Below are 20,895 nucleotides of genomic sequence, written 5' to 3'. Positions count from 1 at the left end.
TCGTTTTAGGAAGGAGTTTAAGGCAGAGTTATTGGGCATATGATTTAATTTTCCCATCACGCTCACTTTTAGCTAAACGGTCAACAATGAATCAAAGCATTTTACTGCCATAATAAACATCATTGCGTTCTACAGAACAGCACATTTTTACGCTGTTATGGCTTTATGCTCATGGTTCATGGTTTGTGGACTGCGTATCTTTTAGTAGAATCTTTCCTCTGTCTGATCAACATTTTTAACATATCTCTGCTGTCGTTTGGAAACGTATGTCCAAAACTGTGTTTTTTTTTAATGTATTTTAGAGTAACCAATTATAATTTTTTACCCGTTTCTTATCTCCCAATATTGTTATGCCATGTAATTCCTCCCACTGCTTGCCACTGCTGTTGGGCTCACCTGCCAGTGAGAAGCCCCCCACAGGGAGGATGTAGCACTCCATCCTACTCCTCCTATTCAACATTCCTCGCTGACAGGTGCCACCCCACACCATAGGAATATGTATGATCACCCGCCCCACCTGGCTTCCCTCCCCCGAACACAATTTAGTTTGTATAGATATTAGTCATTACATCCTGTATATACTGTAGTCACAAGCTCTTGTTACTACTTTTCTTTGGATAAATACAAAAATGTAATTCATAAAACCCACAGACATACTTAAACACTGCCAACCTGGAGTGCATATTTGGGCATGTCATTATAGATGAAGATTTAAATAAACTAAAAGAAAAGAAGAAAAGAAAAGAAAATGGCACATCTACAAGTTCACAACGCGTTGTTGCATCTCAATTTTTTAGGGTACTTTTGCGTGACACTGTCATACAATGAAGTAGGGCATTAATTTATGAAAAAGAAATATGGAGATACAAGGTTTGTACCCGAAAGCAACAATATGACATATGAAATGCGTCCTTAAAAGCCAGTTGCCTGAGTGCATTCTACAAAATGTAGATCAACAGCTGCGTCTTTGAATAATTGTGGACTCGTTTATTTGTAGCCAATTGGTTAGAAATGAGTTTGTTAGTGAACAGCCACTATGTTCACAGCACTGAGATCATTTAAAGAGGAAGGGGTTATGGGAACTTAATGAAAGCAACTGTGCTAAAATCCGACCTCATCATCATCTGAATATCAAAAACACCATTAGTAGATAGTGTGTTTTTTTAATGACAAATTGTCTCTTAAGCAGCTATTGCTGTTGGTGTCTGTTTATGACACTACTGTGGGAAATGAGAAATGAGAATTGATATAGAAGCAACTAATATCTCACTCTCAAGATGCGGCTCTTGACCCTCTGAGATCCCCATCATTATTGTTAGCTTTATATTGTTCCAACCAACCAAGTACAGCAGTACCTTCCTCAGAATCAATTTTGTGTTCCATGATGAATAGTACGGCTGCTGAAGAATAATATCTACTGTACTGTTGCTCTCAAATTTTCCTTTGATCAACGGAATGATCAAACGCACGCACACAAACACAGACATCTACGCAATATGCTATCCTGCAAAAAATAAGGTACCAATTACAGCTGGGTTTCACAGCATGGCAGTTAAGAGCAAATGCTGATGAAACTGTTATCTACTGTATAACAGGATCCAGATGCTGGTGCATAATAAGACACTTACAAGTAAGGAGTAACGCTATTGAGTTGACTGTGTGCTTCTTTCTTCCAGGTGGGAAATAGCGTGGCAATGCATCCATCACACACACACACACACACACACACACACACACACACACACACACACACACACACACACACACACACACACACACACAAAAGCGGAGGCAGCCATGCAAGGTACCCACCTGCTCACCGGGGGCAGTTAGGGGTTTGGTGTCCTGCTCAAGGACAAGTGTCCTCGCTCTTCCCTCCTGAGCCATTGCTACTCAATAGATGCAATTCACAATAGATGTTATATTCTGTATATGTCATGGTTGCTATGGAGCAGAGACGTGCTGATGGCCAATGCTGTAACACAGGGGTCTTCAACGTCTTTCAGCCCAAGGACCCCTTAGCTGAGAGAGAGAGAGATGAAGCAGGGACCCCCACTACATATTGTATAACATTGTGTTGCAGATTAAACTTTTTCATAGATTTCATAGATTCATAGACTTCATAATATAATGTTGGATTCATGTTAATATGTATTTTTCAGACAGTTAACCTTTTAAACCCTCAATATTTAGTCAACTTGAACGTTGGCTCTGTACTTGGTCTGCTCTTTTTCCCTCTACACCAACTCTCAGAAAATAGCAGATCTACAAGCTCCCAACGGCAGTTTCGGCATTTCCCCATCACACAAAGATTTGGCGGACCCCCTGTAGTTACTCTGAGGACCCCCAAGGGGCCACGGGTCCCCTGTTGAGGACCCCTGCTGTAACATAAGTAGATAGTAGCATATGTGGTACAGGGACAACATGCAGTACAGTACGCTACAAGGCCACTGTGTAAGACATACAAGAGACGTAATTCTATACCGGGTATTATATACTGTAAATGGGGTAATCTACTGTACGCAGGCTGCGGGGGTTGAGAAAGAGCACCACTTGGTCTAATGTCATCATTAAAGAAATAGCTAATCTACAGCGATATCTGCTGTATGAATTCATTGATTTAATTTGTGACCCAGACTCTTGGCTCATCCATCGAGTGCAAGGACAGACGCGGAAAAGGTTATTATGAATTCAACAAAATCACTCCTTCGCAGCTCATCAATATTCTGCGGGCGTGGTGGAAAAGAGGGTTCAGGCTTAACGAGGGGATCCACCGGATAAATGATCAAAAAACAGGACAGCCATTGTCCTTGAACTCTTAATGGCGTACTAATAGCGCAGGGTGTCAAGAGTGATTTTAACAAGAATGTTCTGAAACAAACTTCTTTTTTTTATGCCTGCCTTTGGACTTAGAGGTGGAAAGCGCGCTCTCTCTCTCCCTCTCCCTCTCTCTCTCTCTCTCTCTCTCTCTCTCTCTCTCGCTCATTCCCTATCTATCTCTCTCTCTCATCATCGCATTAACAGCTCAGGCACGCCTTTCACATAATCACTAGCCTCCGTGCTTCCCCTGCAGCCTGGATGAGGGGACTCATTATAGCAGAGAGAGTGGCAGACTGAGGCCAGTGTGCATTACTGAGGTCACATTGTGTGCTGCAGACAGGAAAAGGATCAGAAACCCGTCATAAAGAAATCCATTTTTTGTACTGTGGACTGGGGGACTATAGACTGAGACCGCAAGCTTAGGTAAAAAAAAATTACACACATGCAGTACTGTGTATATACTGTACAATATATCTGTACACACACACACACACACACACACACACACACACACACACACACACACACACACACACACACACACACACACACGCACACAGGAGAGGTGAAAGCATACCCATTGTTTCATATACTGTAGCTTGTAAAAACAGTGTATAGCCGGGTTTCTTAGTGATGTGCTGTCAACGTTGCTGTTATCGATTCCTTCGTTTTTATCTCTCTGGGATCTAAGAGTCTGAATTTGTGAACGTTCCCATTTATTTTTATTTTTTTTAAATTTTCATTTCTTTTTTTTCTGTTCAAGATGTGTTTTGAAATGGTCTTCTTTGTATATCGATTATCAAAGTATATAGTCATAGGCTCACCCACAATTTCTCACTCTGTTCTTCTTTTCTACCCTCCTCTCAAACGCAGATAAAAGCTTAAGAAAGAGGGATAACCACATAAGAGGAAGAAAAAGAAGACGAAAGAGAAAAAGAGAGAGAACAGGCCATGGCTGAGGGGATGATTGCTTCTCAAAGTGGTAAGCAGCAGACATTTACTGTCTCTTATCTGTTTTGTTCTCAACAGCACATTTTGGATGATTTGATTCCCTTTGTGACTCTCCCCCGGAGGAGCTAAAAGGTTTATTTATGACAGTTAGGAGAGGAACCTTAGAGAAAAAGTATTTTATCTCTGCACTTTTGGTCAGGTCAGGTTGACATGACTCCGTTGTTCCCTACTGTGTAATTTTCAGCCATCTTGAACTTCTATAAGTTGGCAGACACGTGTGAGCAATTAGCATCTTAGTATTCGAGTTATGGGTATGGTGAAAACAGGACTGAAAATTAAATGAACAAGCCTGATTGCGTATTTATGTTTAATATATTGCTCAACAGAATTCCCTTGAATCAAAGCCTGTCATGCACCTTATCATTAAGTTATGATGAAGGCTGAGGGAACATATCATTAAGACTTTGCTAGAATGCTATTACAGCTGCTGTAAGTGGTGTGATTTGTCTTGGTGATATACAGAATTAATTAAGGTACAAATATAAGCGGGTGCGAGCATAAATGGAAGCACTAAATTGAACAACCACATGGATACATATAGTATACATTTGTGTGTGTGTGTATACTAGAGGTCGGGTCGCTACGCGGCCCTCATACCTACGTCGCAGCGCCAATCCTACTGATATGCTCATATATGGAGATCTCTGTATCTGTCAGTCCTTGTCTCTTTTATGACCATATATGGAGATCCCTGATGTCATCAGTATGTACCCATACTGTATATGGGCATGACGACACATTGAGGACAGACAACACACTGTAGACATATTTGGGCGTAGCTGCATTGGGAACTCCTTATATGGTTGTGGCTGAGTCATAGTGACATGAGCGCGACGACGTGGTCTACCGACCGGCCAGCCGGTCCTCCCATTAGGCAATTTTAATATATGATATTTATGTACACACACACACATTTTCTATGTCTTAGGTATTCGGGCTTGTTCCGACATAGAGTGGCGAAGTCTGACATCACTGCCGCTAGAGGGCGCTATCCCCCTGGGTCACTGTGTTATTTTTTGTAATGGAATTCCCTTAGGCAAATCTTAGATTGTGTCATATAAGAACTGTGTTCCAGAAATAAATAAATCACCCCGCCGATTTTACTCGTATGGATACGAGCATCAACTGCCGGTGAAAAAGTACTAATTTATGCAAAGAGTAGATTTGCATAAATGCATAATTGCATCAGAGAAAATAAAAATACATTTTCCAAACACAGACGTTATCAAATGTAACTCAATATCATGAATGACACAGAGTCACATACTTGACAACATCACTGGGGTGGTTTGTTTATTTTTGGAACACAGTTCTCATATGTCATATGTCTCATATGTCAATACCAAAAATAAAGCTGTGACCCAGGGGTAGTGGGAGTGACGTCAGGACTTTGGTACTCTATTGTTCCTTCTCTCTCTCTCTCTCTCTCTCTCTCTCTCTCTCTCTCTCTCTCTCTCTCTCTCTCTCAGCTATGTAAGACATCGGTTTTATTCAGTGCTGAACGCCTACCTACTGTACCATCCACTTCATTTTATTGGCCTCATGTGCTCTGCATTATTCCCCAGTGGCTTCCCCTCTGACCCCAGACACACAACTCATTGTAGGTGAATACATTTAACAGCGTCAACGTGGCTTAGGAATAGCAGGCCAAAATGCCAGGGTGAGCGTCCCGTCTGAGGGAAAGGTCTTATGTAGTCATCCTGTGATTTCCTACCGCCGAGCATAGACTGAATCTATTGAGCTGATGCCACCATAAAGCCTTCGCCTGCAGTAACCCAAAACGGCTTCTAAAGAAAGCCTTTATGTTTAGGAGTTGTCAGTCACAATGAATACATGGATCTTTATTTAGCATGCGGTTTAGATTGACATCTGTGTGTGGAATATCTCATATCACCTCCCAAGGGTATTCCATCCACAGGTGTTTTCCTCTCACTACTTGCCAATGAGCCTTTCCCCCCACATTTGCACCATTATGCGCCCCGGTGTAAGAGCAACTTTAATTGGTTGACAGATTTACGTACAGTGCTACGTGCAGTACCTGGACACGATTCATTTATATGCATAGGTTCAGATATCCAGACCAAGATACCGATGCTGAATAATGATCAGCTGAGGTAGGGCAGTGCACCAAGCAAAGAGATGCCAGCTCTTTACGTGACCGCTCTTTATTGACTAGCGAGGTCAGTCAGGTGAGATTTATGATTGATTCTTTGATTGATTACTTTTCAAATCCATTTCAGTAATTATTTAATGCTCACTTGATATGAGGGCACCATGTGAAATGAGTTTGTTCCATCATGATTGCATTGTCTTAACCCATTGAGACCGGCAACGCATCTGTGTCATTTTACTTTTATTTGGCTATTCAAAAATAGCAGATATACAAGCCCATAGCGCAACACAAGTGCCGCTCTACGAGCTTGTAGATCTGCTATTTTTTTTTATTGTGAAAATGTGTGAAAATCTTTGAAAATATATATATATATTTTTAAAGCAAACATTTGTAACTCAAATCTTTGCTTCTAGGGGGGTCCCTGGAACTAAATATTTTGAGATGGGGGTCCTCGGCCAAATACATTTTTTGGGGGTCCTTGACATGAAAAAGTTTGAGAACCACTGATTTAGCAACATAGGTTTAAAAAAAAAAATGATTTAGAAGACATTTCGTAGAATCTGGCTCAGGTCTTAATGGGTTAATACTGTAGATGTAGACATCGAACAAGTCCCACCATTTCCTTCTCTTCCATCATCATAAAGCTCAGTGAATGGTCTGGTGCTAAGCTGCTCAACTCACTGGAGTTTCACATTCCAACGCACACATTTGATTCTACTGCTCAAAATTCAAGGATTATACAAGACGAGGATGGATGCAGGGCAAAATGTGTGAAGGGAGACAATAGCTGCCGGCCACATTAACATGCCAATAATAATTTAAAATAAATCAGTCATTGTGGCGTTGAACAGTCAAGGCCTATAGAAATGGTGCGTGTTTTGTCAGGCGTGTTCAGATGAGCTGCAACTCCATCTCTCATCTAACATATCATCCTGACAAGAGTTTTAATTAACAAGCCAAACTCCAGTTGTCTCTCCCCTCCCAACAGCCCGACCTGTCATGAGATTGTGTGTTTTGAGTGGGTGCGCATTTGCACAACAAGAGCGAGAGAAAGAGATGGAGAAGCAGCCGAGGTGATGTTGTGTGAAGTGATGTGCAGGTTGAAGGCAGATAGTGTCATTTCCCTCAGTATCACCGTATCATCTTAATCTCCCGGCCCCTCGTGGGAGGAGCCAGCCAAGCATGGGATTGTATTTTGCATCTAAATCAAGACACCCTGTTTTCTACAGAGAAGACATAACTATTAAGACAAAGTTTGATGCACCTATTCAAAATGCCCCACTGCGCGGGGGGGTGCTATCGTCCCACTGCTTCTGCTGATGTTTGCATAAGCAAAATTTCTAATTATGCCACCCCATAAAACTGTGACATCTCTAATCAATAAAGAAACAGAGCCTTGCCCAAGGGAATACAGTTAAGGCGCTGTGCACTGTCTTTCAGCGGGTTGCATCAGGAATGGTGAATATGTTGTTGCCACTGGACGATAAAGGATGTCTGTCATTGTAAATGAGAATCAATATGCATCTTTTTCATCCTGTGCCATTGACAGAACCACCTGGCTTAACTACTGATGAGTGTACTCTGCTGTAAATGAAGATCGTATTGATTGTGTGACTAACATTGGAATGGAGGCAATCATTCCTTGCCTAATTCCTCTAATTCTTCATGTGTTCAAATTGCAAGCTCCCCAAACACCTCACACCAACCCATCCACTTTCAATCCCACTTTCAAGACCAGTTGTTGTTATTTGATAAGAGTGAATTAGACAAGAGTGAATTTTTCAGGGTTGTTTTGACAGCGTAGCTGACAACAATGGAAACTATTTATGGTGGTGGTGATGGCAAATTGCTTTGTTAAGCATGTATTACGAATAATTAGGGCGATGTAGAAAGAGATTAAGCATCTGCATTATGAGTGCATCTAAAACTACTACTAGGGATGCAAGTATTGTCGTAATCAATTCATCTTACTTATTATTATTTTTTATCTTGATTGTTTGATTAATCTATGTAATTATTTAGGCCAAGTTACTTGAACTCAAACAGACATCTTGAGATTGCTTGAAATATAAGCGCACGCACGCTCGCACGCACGCGCGCGCAAACACACACACACACACACACACACACACACACACACACACACACACACACACACACACACACACACACACACACACACACTCTCTACATAAATGTCAGTGGTATAGAACACAGGCACTCACACTGCAAGAAAACTGCCATTATCTTGTTCTGCTTTCATCCAATTAGTGTACTTCATTATTTAATGGGTGGGATGCATTTACTATTGAGATAACAGTAATGGGGCAGTGTGATAGAAAGTGTTTTGGTGATAAATACAACTGTTGGCACACCTTCAAATCCAATTTGTGGTCACCCAGAAGTTAACTGCCAAAAAAATAAATAACTAAACAAATATTTTCAGATAGCAATTAAATGATTTTACTTAATCAAGAGGACTGTTTTACTGTAGATCAAGTAAGTAGTGTCTACTACTTACACTTACAATTACTAACTTAATAATAACGTGGATATTCAAACCCTATAGGTCCTTACACACCGGGGCGATTTCTTTCATGCGAATAATACGTTTTTTTTTAAAACCTTATAAAGTCAATGCAAGCTTCCTCACCAGTTTCGCGGAGCGAAAAAAGCGTCTTTTAATTATTCGGAACGAGTCCGAATTTTGCGTATATTCGCATATTCGCCGGTGTGTAACCGCCTTAAGACCGGGAAAGCGTCATTTTCCATGTCAATCACCCATAAATGATATGTATTTGGCTGCGGACCCCCATCTGAAAATATTCCAGGGAGTCAAAGTTTGCTTGAAAAGAATAAATAGATAGGCATATTCAAAGAAAAAAGAAAATTCTAGATTTTTCAAAAATAGCAGATCTACAAGCTCATAACTTATATCGGTGCCGCGTTATAAGCTTGTATATCTACTATTTTTGAATAGCCAAAGTATAAAATAATGGTTATGGCTAAAATCTAAAATGGCACAGATGCGTTCCCGGTCTTAATGCCTTAAGTGTTTTCTCTTTTTTTTCGCAAATGAGTGAAAGTGGTTAAGTCTGTCTTTCTGTCTTGTTTTTATAAATATTGAACCAATGAGAAGTATTCACTAGAGCTTGTGTATAAATAATAACTTCATTGGATCCATTGGAACACAGGTTAGTTTTCCTATTTCCTGAAAAGTAACAGACATACAAGGTTTCCAACCGAGAGTGACGCTATGTAATAGGCAGGGCGAGTTGCCTTTCAAAATAACCATGGAAAGAGTTGTTGCCCCTCAGAAGTCCTCACCTGTCAGACTCCGTTCCACGCATAGAGCAATGGAAATTGTGACAGAGCTCTTAATTAGAGTGGAGGCGGAGATCCACGGCTTCATCAAGGGACTACACACATCCAGGTGTTGAAAAGCTGTTATTATCCTAAACAGTGGAGTTATTTGTTTTTTGCTGTGTTTTCCCCACACCATTTAAACATATTTTTAACTCTACCTGCAGGACTTATGCCTGATTTATACTTGTTTTTGAGCCGTGTCTACACCAAAAAATAGATGATCTTCTACAAGCTCACAACGGGCGGCACATCGCAACGCCTTTTGAGTTTGTAGATCATCCATTTTTACTGCACGTCACTGGTGCACATACAACTAAGTATGAATCAGACTTTACAGTATACCACACTTAGACACTTAGAAGTGTAAAGGGGGTTCTCTCTCTGACTATAGTAAGTGGACCCTCTGTGACTAACTGTATACCACACTTAGAAGTGTAAAGGGGGTTCTCTCTCTGACTATAGTAAGTGGACCCTCTGTGACTAACCTGGCCAATGTTTCTACAGTATGCCGCTTGCTGCAATGAGAGGAACACCCTGACCAGGTTTTAATTTGGTGTGTAGCTTATTTTGTGGTAAACTTATAAAACAGAGAGGCAAAGGGGCTAAAACTATGACGAAAAATGCCCGTCAACTACGTTGTTTCTCTTCAAAGTTCAAGGTTGTGCTTTATTGTTACATCTTGTGTACAGGCACATTAGCAGCGCCGGTTCTAGGCTGATCAGCGCTCTAGGCGAGATTCCTCTGATGCGCCCCCGCGCGGATTATGATACGTTTTTGGCTTCTTTATTTCGGTTTTAGGGTTAGGGTTAGGTTAGGGTTATGTTATTTAATTCTGATTTTAACGATTTATTATCATTATTATTATTTTTTTCCGACTTTTTTTGACGCCTCTCCAAACTGCCGCTCTAGGCGGCGGCCTAGGTCGCCTGTATGGACGCGCCGGCCCTGCACATTAGAGTAAAACTTATTTTACTAATAGCATTAGTAACATAGCTAATAATAATAATAAAAACTGTGCACATTTTGCTGTTAAATTGTACACTGAATGGCTGTAAAAGTAAGGAATCAAATTAATAACCTGTGCAGGTGAAATATTAAGAAACAAACAATTTCTTTTAGCTCCCTGTAGTGCCCATCTCATTGCAGCTAAGTTCTGATTTATCTGAGAGTTCCGATAATATCTTCCCTGTGCAGCTATTTTGAGGCAGAATCCCTCTGGGTGCAACTTTAATTCAGTGAATGATGCTGCTTAGAAGATCAGGTGGGACTGCACTGTACGATGCGAGAGGAGGTATGCATAATCAAGTATGTTTAATAAAAAAGGACGTCTCCCAGCATTCGGCCAAGTAATCTGTCAGAGAAGTTAGCTTTATTCGTATAATTTTTTTATATTGTATTATTTTCCACATAAATTACTTAAAAAATGTCAAAAAGTGTGTTTCATGTTATAGAATGCTTATTTCATAATGAGGTGGACAGAATTAAATAATGCTGAAATACGTATTATTCTTTGTATTATTTTGCCAATGCCACTGTGACTGTTTATGACGATGGAAAACAGCCACATCTGTCAAACAGCATCCATATTGCCCATTATAGTTTCTGCTGTGCCCATATGTCTCATTACTCTTGGAAATAGACTCACATCTCCACCAAGTCTATTGATTCATCATCATTATTCTCTCGGCCCTTTCCCTCCTAAACATGTCATTCCAAGTCTGGCAATTGCTTTGCAAATGATGCCTGGGAACATTTTGCATGATTGATATTGGTGTAGCTGTTAGTAAGCGTTCGATGATGGTCTATTGATGGATTTGAAATGCAAATGACATCGGCAGTGCCTTGCCATATTCATCAGTATGCTGTAGGTTGGTGAGCGGTGACCAAGGCACAACCAGACGGCTACGGTGTATATTTATTATTGGCCCAGATATTGACTGGTGCCTTTTATGTGGTGTCAGAATAATTACCCCTAGTTAGTATCGAATGTTACTGTAAGTTTGCGCTTTGGGGATACTCATTTTTCAAGGGATGGTTTACCGACCAATGACCATGCATGTCACTTCAAGTTCATTCAGTTCCATTTCTATTCGCACCTACAGTAGGAACTACCTAGTGCAACCACAGTCTTCTGCTATTGGCCACTGGACAACTATTGTACAGTGGAGTGACAGGATGTCGGCTGAGAAAGCACTATTATTTTTTGTGAACATGGCTTTGCTGTCTGATCTGCAATAGACCGCCCACTTTTAGATCCCAATCCCAACTTCAGATCGTTCATTCCAAGCCTGGAAGCCTGGCATTGGACCTGATGAAAGATGACCATTAAACATTTGATTCTGTTCATGAAAATGATTGGAAAACATAAAAAAATATATATATTGTTAATAGTGTTATAAAATATAGCCGTTGATCGGTAGTGATTATATATTTTTTGAACGTTTTTATTTATGAAGTTGGTCTCCTGGCTATGGGATCCAAGAACGTTCAACTATCCTAAGGGAGGCACTAACATTTCCATAGTAACGCAAGCTCCACCAATCAGACACGTCTCTGCTACACATTAGGTTTGTGGGAAGTGAAGTATTTCCCCATGACATTCAGAATTAAAACATTTTCTCCAAACTAGACTGATTGCATACAGACGTGTGTCTTCTACAGGAACATACAGTATAGCATCATTTTACAACCTGGACCCTCGTGGTAAGTCTACATTAGATTGTTACGACACTATAGCTGATAATACAGAACCGTTATCTATGGAGAAAATGAATGGGATGTTCCAGAATCTCACTGTTGAGGTCTTGATTCTCCAGCAGTTCTTGGGGCAATTACCCCTAGTGGCAGAAGGGAGAATGGCTGTAGGTTTGAGTCTGGAACTACGCCACTGCACAAATAATCTGTGGTGCTTTCAATTTGGTGCCTCTGCAGTATAGAGAGCATTGACAAACCTAGCACCATGTACAATGTTGATTATTACTCCTACACAGACCCAGCTCTGCAAAGGCTTGGTTATCCAGCAGTTCTCATGGCCATTGCCACTAGTGGCAGAAGGTGGAATAGCTGTAAGTATTCATATCCATGCAACTATGCCACGGCACTGACCATCTGTGGTGCTTTCACTTTTTTGGGGCCTCTGCAATACAGAGAGCATTGACAGACATCGCACCATGTACAAAATTAATAATGTCTCCTACCCAGACATGGCAATAAAGATGAAAAACGGTGAAGTATTTACGTAGAAGCAAGCTATATTTTCTTTTTTCAAGACTCTTTATCTCTTATTGTCAAGAATCCCTGACCTTCCATTCCCCTGCCACCACCCTGTCCTGAAAACACCATGATTATAATAGTCTGATTATGGGAGATGCCAGCAGTGATGAGACATTTTTTGAAATCATGGTTAAAGTATACTCGCTCCCTTTTTATTACTGTCAAGAGTGATCAGGGGGAGACAGGGTTCACTTGGTGAGCATACGTGAGTGGGAGCGTCGTTGTCGTCATCATCATCATCATCATCAGCTCTCTTACATGGTGCCCCTGCCCTCCCTCCCCACCTCTCACCCCGCCTCCCATCCCTCCTCTGTCTCTGAGAGGACACATTAATATGTGGATGTGATGCCTGTCATTCCCCGTGCCCTACTTAGACCAGATGGGCTTCATTCAGGTCTGTCACAGAGATGCAGGTGCAGGGCTCTCAAATGTCAGTCTGGTGATTACAAAATGAGATAACTTGACACACATTGTAGTGTTTTGTATGATTTTTATGTTTTGTTTATAGCCTTTTAGAATGTATAAGCAAGGAAAGAAAAACTAATATTCCGTGTCATGCACCAATCTCACTGAGACAAATTCCTTCTCTTTTAAGAATCAAGAGGCATTCATTTGTCACTTATTCACAGGTACTAGCAGCCAAATGTTCCGCAAAGACTGTGCTAAAACAATTCAATACATCACGATAGTAGTAGCATTTTGAGCAGCTATACTCAGGATTATTTTTTTGTTCTTTTGTTTTTACCATGTCCTCGTGCAGGGCTCAGAGCTGCAGGGGGGAAACATCACGTCCTGTGCTTTCCATTTAGTATCATCACAAACAGTCCATCACTGGGGTGGTGTTTGTCCTTCATAATTCTGATTTATTCAGATTCGAATTCAATTTAAACTACCTGTAGGGCCTGCACCATTATGACTAAAATGATCATCTGGATTATTTAGCTGAGTATTGTTATCACGATTATTGATCACGATTGATTAGAATTATTTTTGGTGGGGAAAAAAATATGATTTCATGCTATTCTTACATCTTTTGTTGTTCATTGGCCAAATAGTAATGAATGGCCTGTGATTTTGTTGTGCCTCTGTGAACCTGATGGATGGGGAGATGGTTGTACATTGTTCTGGTTATTAATCCTTGTGCAATGCTGAGGAGATGAGGGCAAGGTGCAAAAGCTAACCAAATAAGAAGTTTGAATTAATTTGCCAAGCTTCACAATTACAATTGTAAAATACACACATAAAACACAAGGTGTTATTGCTGTTTCACACGTATACAGTTCACTGCATGTATGGCAGTAACATTAGCTACTAGATCAGTGGCTCTCACACTTTTTTCACGATTATTTCCAAAATGGCAGATAGAGAAGCTCACAACTATTGAAAGCGTCGCACCGTGATGCATTGTGAGCTTGTTTATCGGCTATTTTCAAATAGCCACTATATAGGCTCTATGGTTAAAGTTATTAAACTGATTTAGCTTGGGACCCAATATGTTTCTGTGTGTACTTGACATTGCTGCCAACAACATCCCAAAGCACATTTTTTCCCCAAACATTGTTGTAAGAAAAACTACTTTCAGAGATGAAAAAGTCACTTGAGATGGATAATCCAATCCATCTACTCATTATTTATTTGTCAGTTTGTTATGGTTGCATTTTAATTGATTTGCATGGATTGATCTGAAAGTTTGTCTGAAAATATTCCCTGAAGCAAAGATAGATTTTTATTATTTTAAAGATTTATTTATGAAAGAAAATTCAATGGTGCATGACTTAATAACTGCATAATGTTTTTTTTTTTTTGTTCTGTAAAGTTTTAATTACTATCTGGAAAATGGGAACAAACGCAGAAGCCAAAGAAAAGAAAATGGTCTTTGTTTATGTGTGATATTATGGCCGAAGGTGTGAATAGACAATGGCTTGTTATGACAGCAGCATACGGTCCTTTAACCACTTAAGATCTACTCGAAAATGTTACAAATTAGCCGATCTACAAGCTTTTCCTTCAAGAACATTTTTGAAGGAAAGGGAGACTGTGGGGGAAATTGTGCTTAACCTCAGCAGACAACTGCAGAGGTGAGAATGCATAAACAAAAACTGATTGATTACATATTTCCACCTGGGAAACTTTAGTCATGCTGCACACACACACACACACACACACACACACACACACACACACACACACACACACACACACACACACACACACACACACACACACACACACACACACACACACACACACACACACACACACACACACACACACACACACACACACACACACACACACACACAGCTCCTGCAGAATGACAATAAAACAGTGCATGTTGGGTAACTGAGGGCTACACTCCCTGCGGCTTCCTTCCTCCTTGTGTTTGTTTGTTGTATTCAGCACAGGAAATGCAAGGCTTCTAATTAAGTCTTGGAGAGGGGGGGGGGATCTTAACTGGCCAACTGTGAGCATGCTATCACAAACTCGGCTTCCATGTTTAATTTATATCTTCTCTATTATTTATGGATGCCGTGATCTGTGTGTAGGCCTATATGGATCTCTGTGCTGGGTGTTGGGCTTGGGCTGTCCGGTGTTTATGTGTTTGGGTTAGGAGAAGGAGAGAAGAAGCCAGATAAAGAGAGAGTATTGACAGCATAAATGCCTGAAATGTATATAGTCAATCTATATAGTATGTTGGTCTTTAAGTCTCTCTCTCTCTCTCTCTCTCTCTCTCTCTCTCTCTCTCTCTCTCTCTCTCTCTCTCTCTCTCTCTCTCTCTCCTGTCTCAGTTCATGTGCGTAACGAACACTGAGTCATTCTCCTCACTCACATGCATACACACTTGCCCAGGCACACAATGTGATGCGGACACCCACTGACTTTAACACAGACACACACCACACACACACACACACACACACACACACACACACACACACACACACACGCACACGCACACGCACACACTTATACATATATTATTATATGCACACAAACACTCTTCTTCTCACGCACAAACATATCGCTGCTTGGAGACCTTGTATGTCTAAAATCGTTACTTTTCAGGAAATAGAAAATAATAACCTGTGTTCCACTGGATCCATTGCAGTTATTATTTAGTCACAAGCTCTTGTTAATACTTTCCATCGTTTAAATATTTATAAAACCCACAGACAGACTTAATCACTTTCAACCTGGCATCCCTATTTTGGGCACGTCATGTTAGGCAAGATAAAGGTTTAAAAAATAGATTGTCTATTTCTGCTACTTTTGAGCGACACTTTCATGTGAAAAATAGGGCGTTATAGAGCATTAATTAATGAAAAAAATATATGAAAAGATGAAATATGGAACTTCTCTGGCCGGCAGTGACGATATGGTGCCACAGTACCATTCAGACATACTGCATCTCTATGCAGTCTCGGTGGGAGCAGCAGTAAGTAATGATGAGGGACTGAGGATGAGGATGGAGTTAATGATACCCATGATGACATTGTCGACCGCACGTTACAGAAGGCTGTGTTTATGGTCCTTTCTCTACAGCCCTTTAATGTGCAGCGAAGCAGCACAGAGACTCAATATTATGTATCATGCATGGCCAACCGGAGGCTAAATCCACACTTCATGGAAAAGAAAAAAGAAAAAGCCTGATTCAGCAGGTGTGACTGGCAAGGATAAGGCCTGGGTTGGTGAGAGGGAACAGCGAAATGCAGGGTCAATAAATATTTCATGGAATATGTTAGCACACATGCAGTTGAGTGGGAGTGAGGGATAAAGATCAATAGTGAGGCTACTGGATATGTACTGCTAAGGTTAGGGAGAGAAGGGGAATTTCAGTTCACATTGCTAGGGTAGTGGACAAGGTCAACAAGGAAATGAAGCAACGGCAGAGGGTGGTGGTTTACTGAGCCAGAGAGATGGGAGAGCAGATCTCTCCCCTCTCCCCTTCATTCTAATGGCAAAGGTAGATGGATATACCGGTAGCATTAAGGAGAGACGGTAATACAAGTTAACCACTTGAACCCTAGCATCAATATTCTGGGCATGTCATAAGGCGAACTTTCAGCATAAATAGGCGTTTGGCTAAAACAGTAGGGGCCCCATTCTCAGGCCAAAAATTCCCCGTTAAATCGGGATAATGGACCTGCGCCGCCCCAATAGGTTATTCTAGCACCTGCTCTACCCGTCACCATTATGCCGACGCCGTTATTTGCGCGTGGAGGTGTGCCCGTGGGCGTGTTGCTGCTATATCCCCCACATTGAAATTCTCAACCCACACATGGGTACGGCTTGGGGAGGGGGGATAGTGGATTCTAAAAGCACCCGCTGGTTTATAAAATCACCCGTCAAGTGCACACAGACACTACAATGGCTTTGTGCGTTGGACCATGAGCCATGTTGCCAGCCTTGGAGAGAAATAAGCAACCGCAGTCCGCAGGTCTATGAAAACAAAAAGAAGCAACTAGCCACATGAGCACTTCAAACTACTAACTAGAGCTTTCATATCCCCTAAATATTTCAGCCTGGCTCGACTAATAATTGACAAATTAGACCCAGCCCAGCCCGTCAGTCATTTTTCTAAAGAAGCCTTATTTCTCATTAAATCTTGGTAATTCGTTAAGAACAGGAGTCATTCTACCCTAACAGTCTATATTTTATTTAAAAAACAGCTTGGAGCAAATAGGGCTATATAAATATATACACTTCCCCATAACCATTTTAAAAATGATTATGGTTATTCTATGAAATATATGTTTCATAGAATAACCGTAATCATTTTTGCAATGGAGAAATCACAATGTTACCTTCTGGCCGCTGCCTGTGCTTTCATTTGAAGAAGTAATCCAACATTTACTTTGAGGTGAAAAAGACATGAAGAAAGTTCTGAAGATCCATTATTTATGTCATGTTATGGTTTAAACTTTAAAGGGAGCTCTCTACTGCTGCGTCATGACAAGACAGTGATTGATTTGACCTAGGCTACTTTAGCGTTGCGCTGCCCTGTTGATTAATTATTTGGCATCAGCTGTGTAGGAATATATAACTATTTTAAATGGCTTTCATATACTCTTGGGGATCTGACTAATATGACAAGTTGCTTATTGTGAACACAATAGCCTACGCTACAAATTAATTAATATGTGAATTTATTTGGATGTAAAAAAAAACGTAGACCCAGCTCAGCCGGTGCCGACGGGCCGGGTCGGGTCCCGTTGGGTTTGGGCTAAAATCTTAAGCACTTACATTTTTTATAAGATGATCGGATCATAGTGTGATTTTCATTTTGGCTGCTGTCTCATTAAACCCAGGCTGCGGGACGTGCGGGTGAATATTATATTATAGCCTATATTATATATATTAGCCTGCTATATTATTATTATATTCCCCGCGTAAACGCTACGTTCATGACCCCCCAAAATAACCATATTTGAACTGGGGACCCCCCCATTTTGTTTGACTCGGTTCCACAGATAAATATTGTGAAAATAGCAGATCTACAAGCTCGCCAGGCGTTGGGTGCTCCATTGTGGTCTCGACCCACAGGTTGAGAACCACTGCATTAAAAGCTCCAAGCAAGTTACATGTCTAGTAGGCTATGTTGTTGACCACGTAATGTAATGTTTTTGGTTTAGTGATAGGCTACTCCGTGGCGCGCGCGCGCCTCATCGTATGCTGTCCAAAATAACAGATCTGTAACTGTCGACACGACATGACGCAGCGCCGTTGATAGCTTGTATGTCTGTTATTTTGGGTAGGCGACGCACATACGCATCGCAGCAATGTGTCTGGGTTTGAGAGGCTTTGATTGATGTAAACTTAAAGTTTAGCTCTGTTCGGGATTACTGAACAAAGGTGGATGATGAAAGATAACGGGGACAATATGGATGTAAGTTAACTTTAACTGCGTCACTTCAGAGGAAACTATGGAGCAACTTCAGAGATGTTTACACACCCCTGGAATCCATTAGAACGGTGGAAATAGAACGATAACAGCCAACGTGAGTACATAGGCTATAGACCTTTCCTAAAACTGTCCAATTTATTATACCCATGTGCTACTGTTTGTCTGTGTACCACGTAGGAGCGTTGTCGCAACATGATGTAATTAATTATTTGGGAGCAGCCAGTGTGTACCAATAGTATACATATTTTAAATGGCTTTCATATACTATTCCGGATCTGACTAATATGACAAGCTTATTGTGAACACAATAGGCTACAAATTAATATAAAAATGTATTTGGATAAAAAAAAAAGAAGAAGGAAAACAAGCCCAATGTGGCTTATAATAATCAGACCAGGCAACAGTGCAGACAGGTAGATAGGCTAGAGCATATATTGGATCGGGATGACGGCTAGCGCAGTCTTCTCTTAAAGGCAATGGCTTCTGGCACGGTGATTGGTTTTATCATTGTAACGCCCAAACCACACCTATGCATAATGTAACGGGTAGCTCAGGTGTTTGGCGGGTGAGGGGGGTGCCATAGAATACCGAATTTTGCGGGGAAACACCTCTTGCCTAGTCCGAAATCCCTAATTAGTGGTTTGTTCAAATTCCCCCGTGAATAGGGCCCTAGATCTATAAGCCCTGAGCCTGTAGATTGGCGATTTGGTGTAGAGGGGAAAAAGGAGGGCACCAAGTATAGATCTATAGGGTGCCTCGGTCAACAAAGTATATACTGTCGGTGTGTGTGTCTGTCAGACAAAATTTGTCCTGGGCATAACTCGGACAGTGGTCGCAAACTCAGCTTGTGCAATTTGGATGAATTAACGGTTAAACGTTTTCCGAGCACCGAAAAATCACGAAAATCTGTATCTGTCGGCCCGCGGGCCTGAGAAAGAGGCAGAGAGTCTCCATGTGCTCGGGAGATTGTGTCGGCTTCCCTGAATGGCCAACCCAAACCGCCGGCTTCACGGATTGGCGAAGCGTCACGTTTGAGCCGCTAAACCAGTATAAGTCTCTGATTGGCTACCCCAACCCATCGGATTAACTGACTGGCCCAAAGTATACTGGCTAGAAGGTTGTCCCATGTGTAGTTTTCCTTCTGCAGGAGAGAGAGAGAGACACGTGCTGTAAGTGTTGTGTAACAGTGCCTGGTCCTCCTGAATAAAACATTGGCTGGCTGAAAATGCTGATGGGCAAGTGGCCAACGGGGCAACCTTAGGAAATGAAACAAATGAGCCTGTGTGATGTTGAAAATTAGAGTGATAGGAACGATATTGTACCTAACGAGCTTGCAGCACTTGGAATAAGGTGATTCAGAGAGAGGCAGGTCCTGAGCAGAGTGGGACGCACCAGTCGCAGTGACTTACATATCCTGTGGCAAACACACAAACACAGAAGGCATTTAACGACCTTTACACCTGTGGAACTGTAGCCTGTGTGTGTGTGTGTGTGTGTGTGTGTGTGTGTGTGTGTGTGTGTGTGTGTGTGTGTGTGTGTGTGTGTGTGTGTGTGTGTGTGTGTGTGTGTGTGTGTGTGTGTGTGTGTGTGTGTGTGTGTGTGTGTGTGTGTGTGTGTGTGTGTGAGAGAGAGAGAGAGTGGCACATCCTGCCAGTACTGCATATTACACACATGTATTTTTTGTACTGTACTTGCAGACACTTGTAGATGTAAAGTATGCATCTCGCCACAGACGTATAGATCAGCCGTTAGTAACGCCGGTCAGGTTGGGGTTTAGTGCTTTGCTCAAGGACACAGCATTAATGGAATGCTCTCTCTAACTACCAAGCCACTCTATTGCCTACTGTATTCCATGGGTAAATAAACACTTAAAAACAGATGAGGACAGCCTCTGTATTCTACAGTACCCTATTTTACATGGCAGATCTTCCTACACACTATACGGCGGCAGTTATTCCTCAAGCCATTTATCAGTAAAAATATGATGCAGGCGTCTCATAAGCCAACATTTTATGAGTTCAATCGGGAGTCAAAATGGCTGCGAGTGATGGGATACGGTGAGGGAGTGGACCGCATTTTAACGCCTGAATGAAGGTGAGCTCGACCCATTGGTCCGTGCCGAGGTCGGTGGTAAAAGACTAAGCAGTGCAGCATAAGCACACACAGCAAGTTCAGCATCCCTGTAAGAGGACCATTACCCCCAGGAGATGGAAGGGAGCACCTCCAGGGCCCAGGCTATTATCAGTTGTTGGTTGTGGTGATTATGGTTTACTCTACCATAAAAATCATACAGCACACTCATCATCTGCTATATTTAGTTCCACACAGCCCCCACCCTGTAGTACTGTAGTTACAGTGGTTATGTTTATGGAGAAGGGATATTTTACTTGAATATTTAATGTATAGT

General features: G+C 41.4%; 1 protein-coding gene across 1 annotated transcript in view; it reads left to right on the top strand.

Moving 5' to 3' along the window:
* Nucleotides 1-20,895, top strand: part of lingo2 (leucine rich repeat and Ig domain containing 2) — a gene marked incomplete at its 3' end in the record, with an annotated part of 308,227 nt that overhangs the window by 176,791 nt on the left and 110,541 nt on the right. Inside the window, exon 4 of the mRNA XM_080415729.1 lies at nucleotides 3,694-3,802. The remainder of the gene's footprint in view (nucleotides 1-3,693; nucleotides 3,803-20,895) is intronic.

The sequence above is a fragment of the Gymnoscopelus braueri genome, assembly GCF_963280865.1.
Source record: "Gymnoscopelus braueri genome assembly, chromosome: 20".
Taxonomy (NCBI): Eukaryota; Metazoa; Chordata; class Actinopteri; order Myctophiformes; family Myctophidae; genus Gymnoscopelus; species Gymnoscopelus braueri.
The sequence above is the reverse complement of the archived record's forward strand: the minus strand, read 5'-3'. Positions and strand labels throughout refer to the sequence as shown.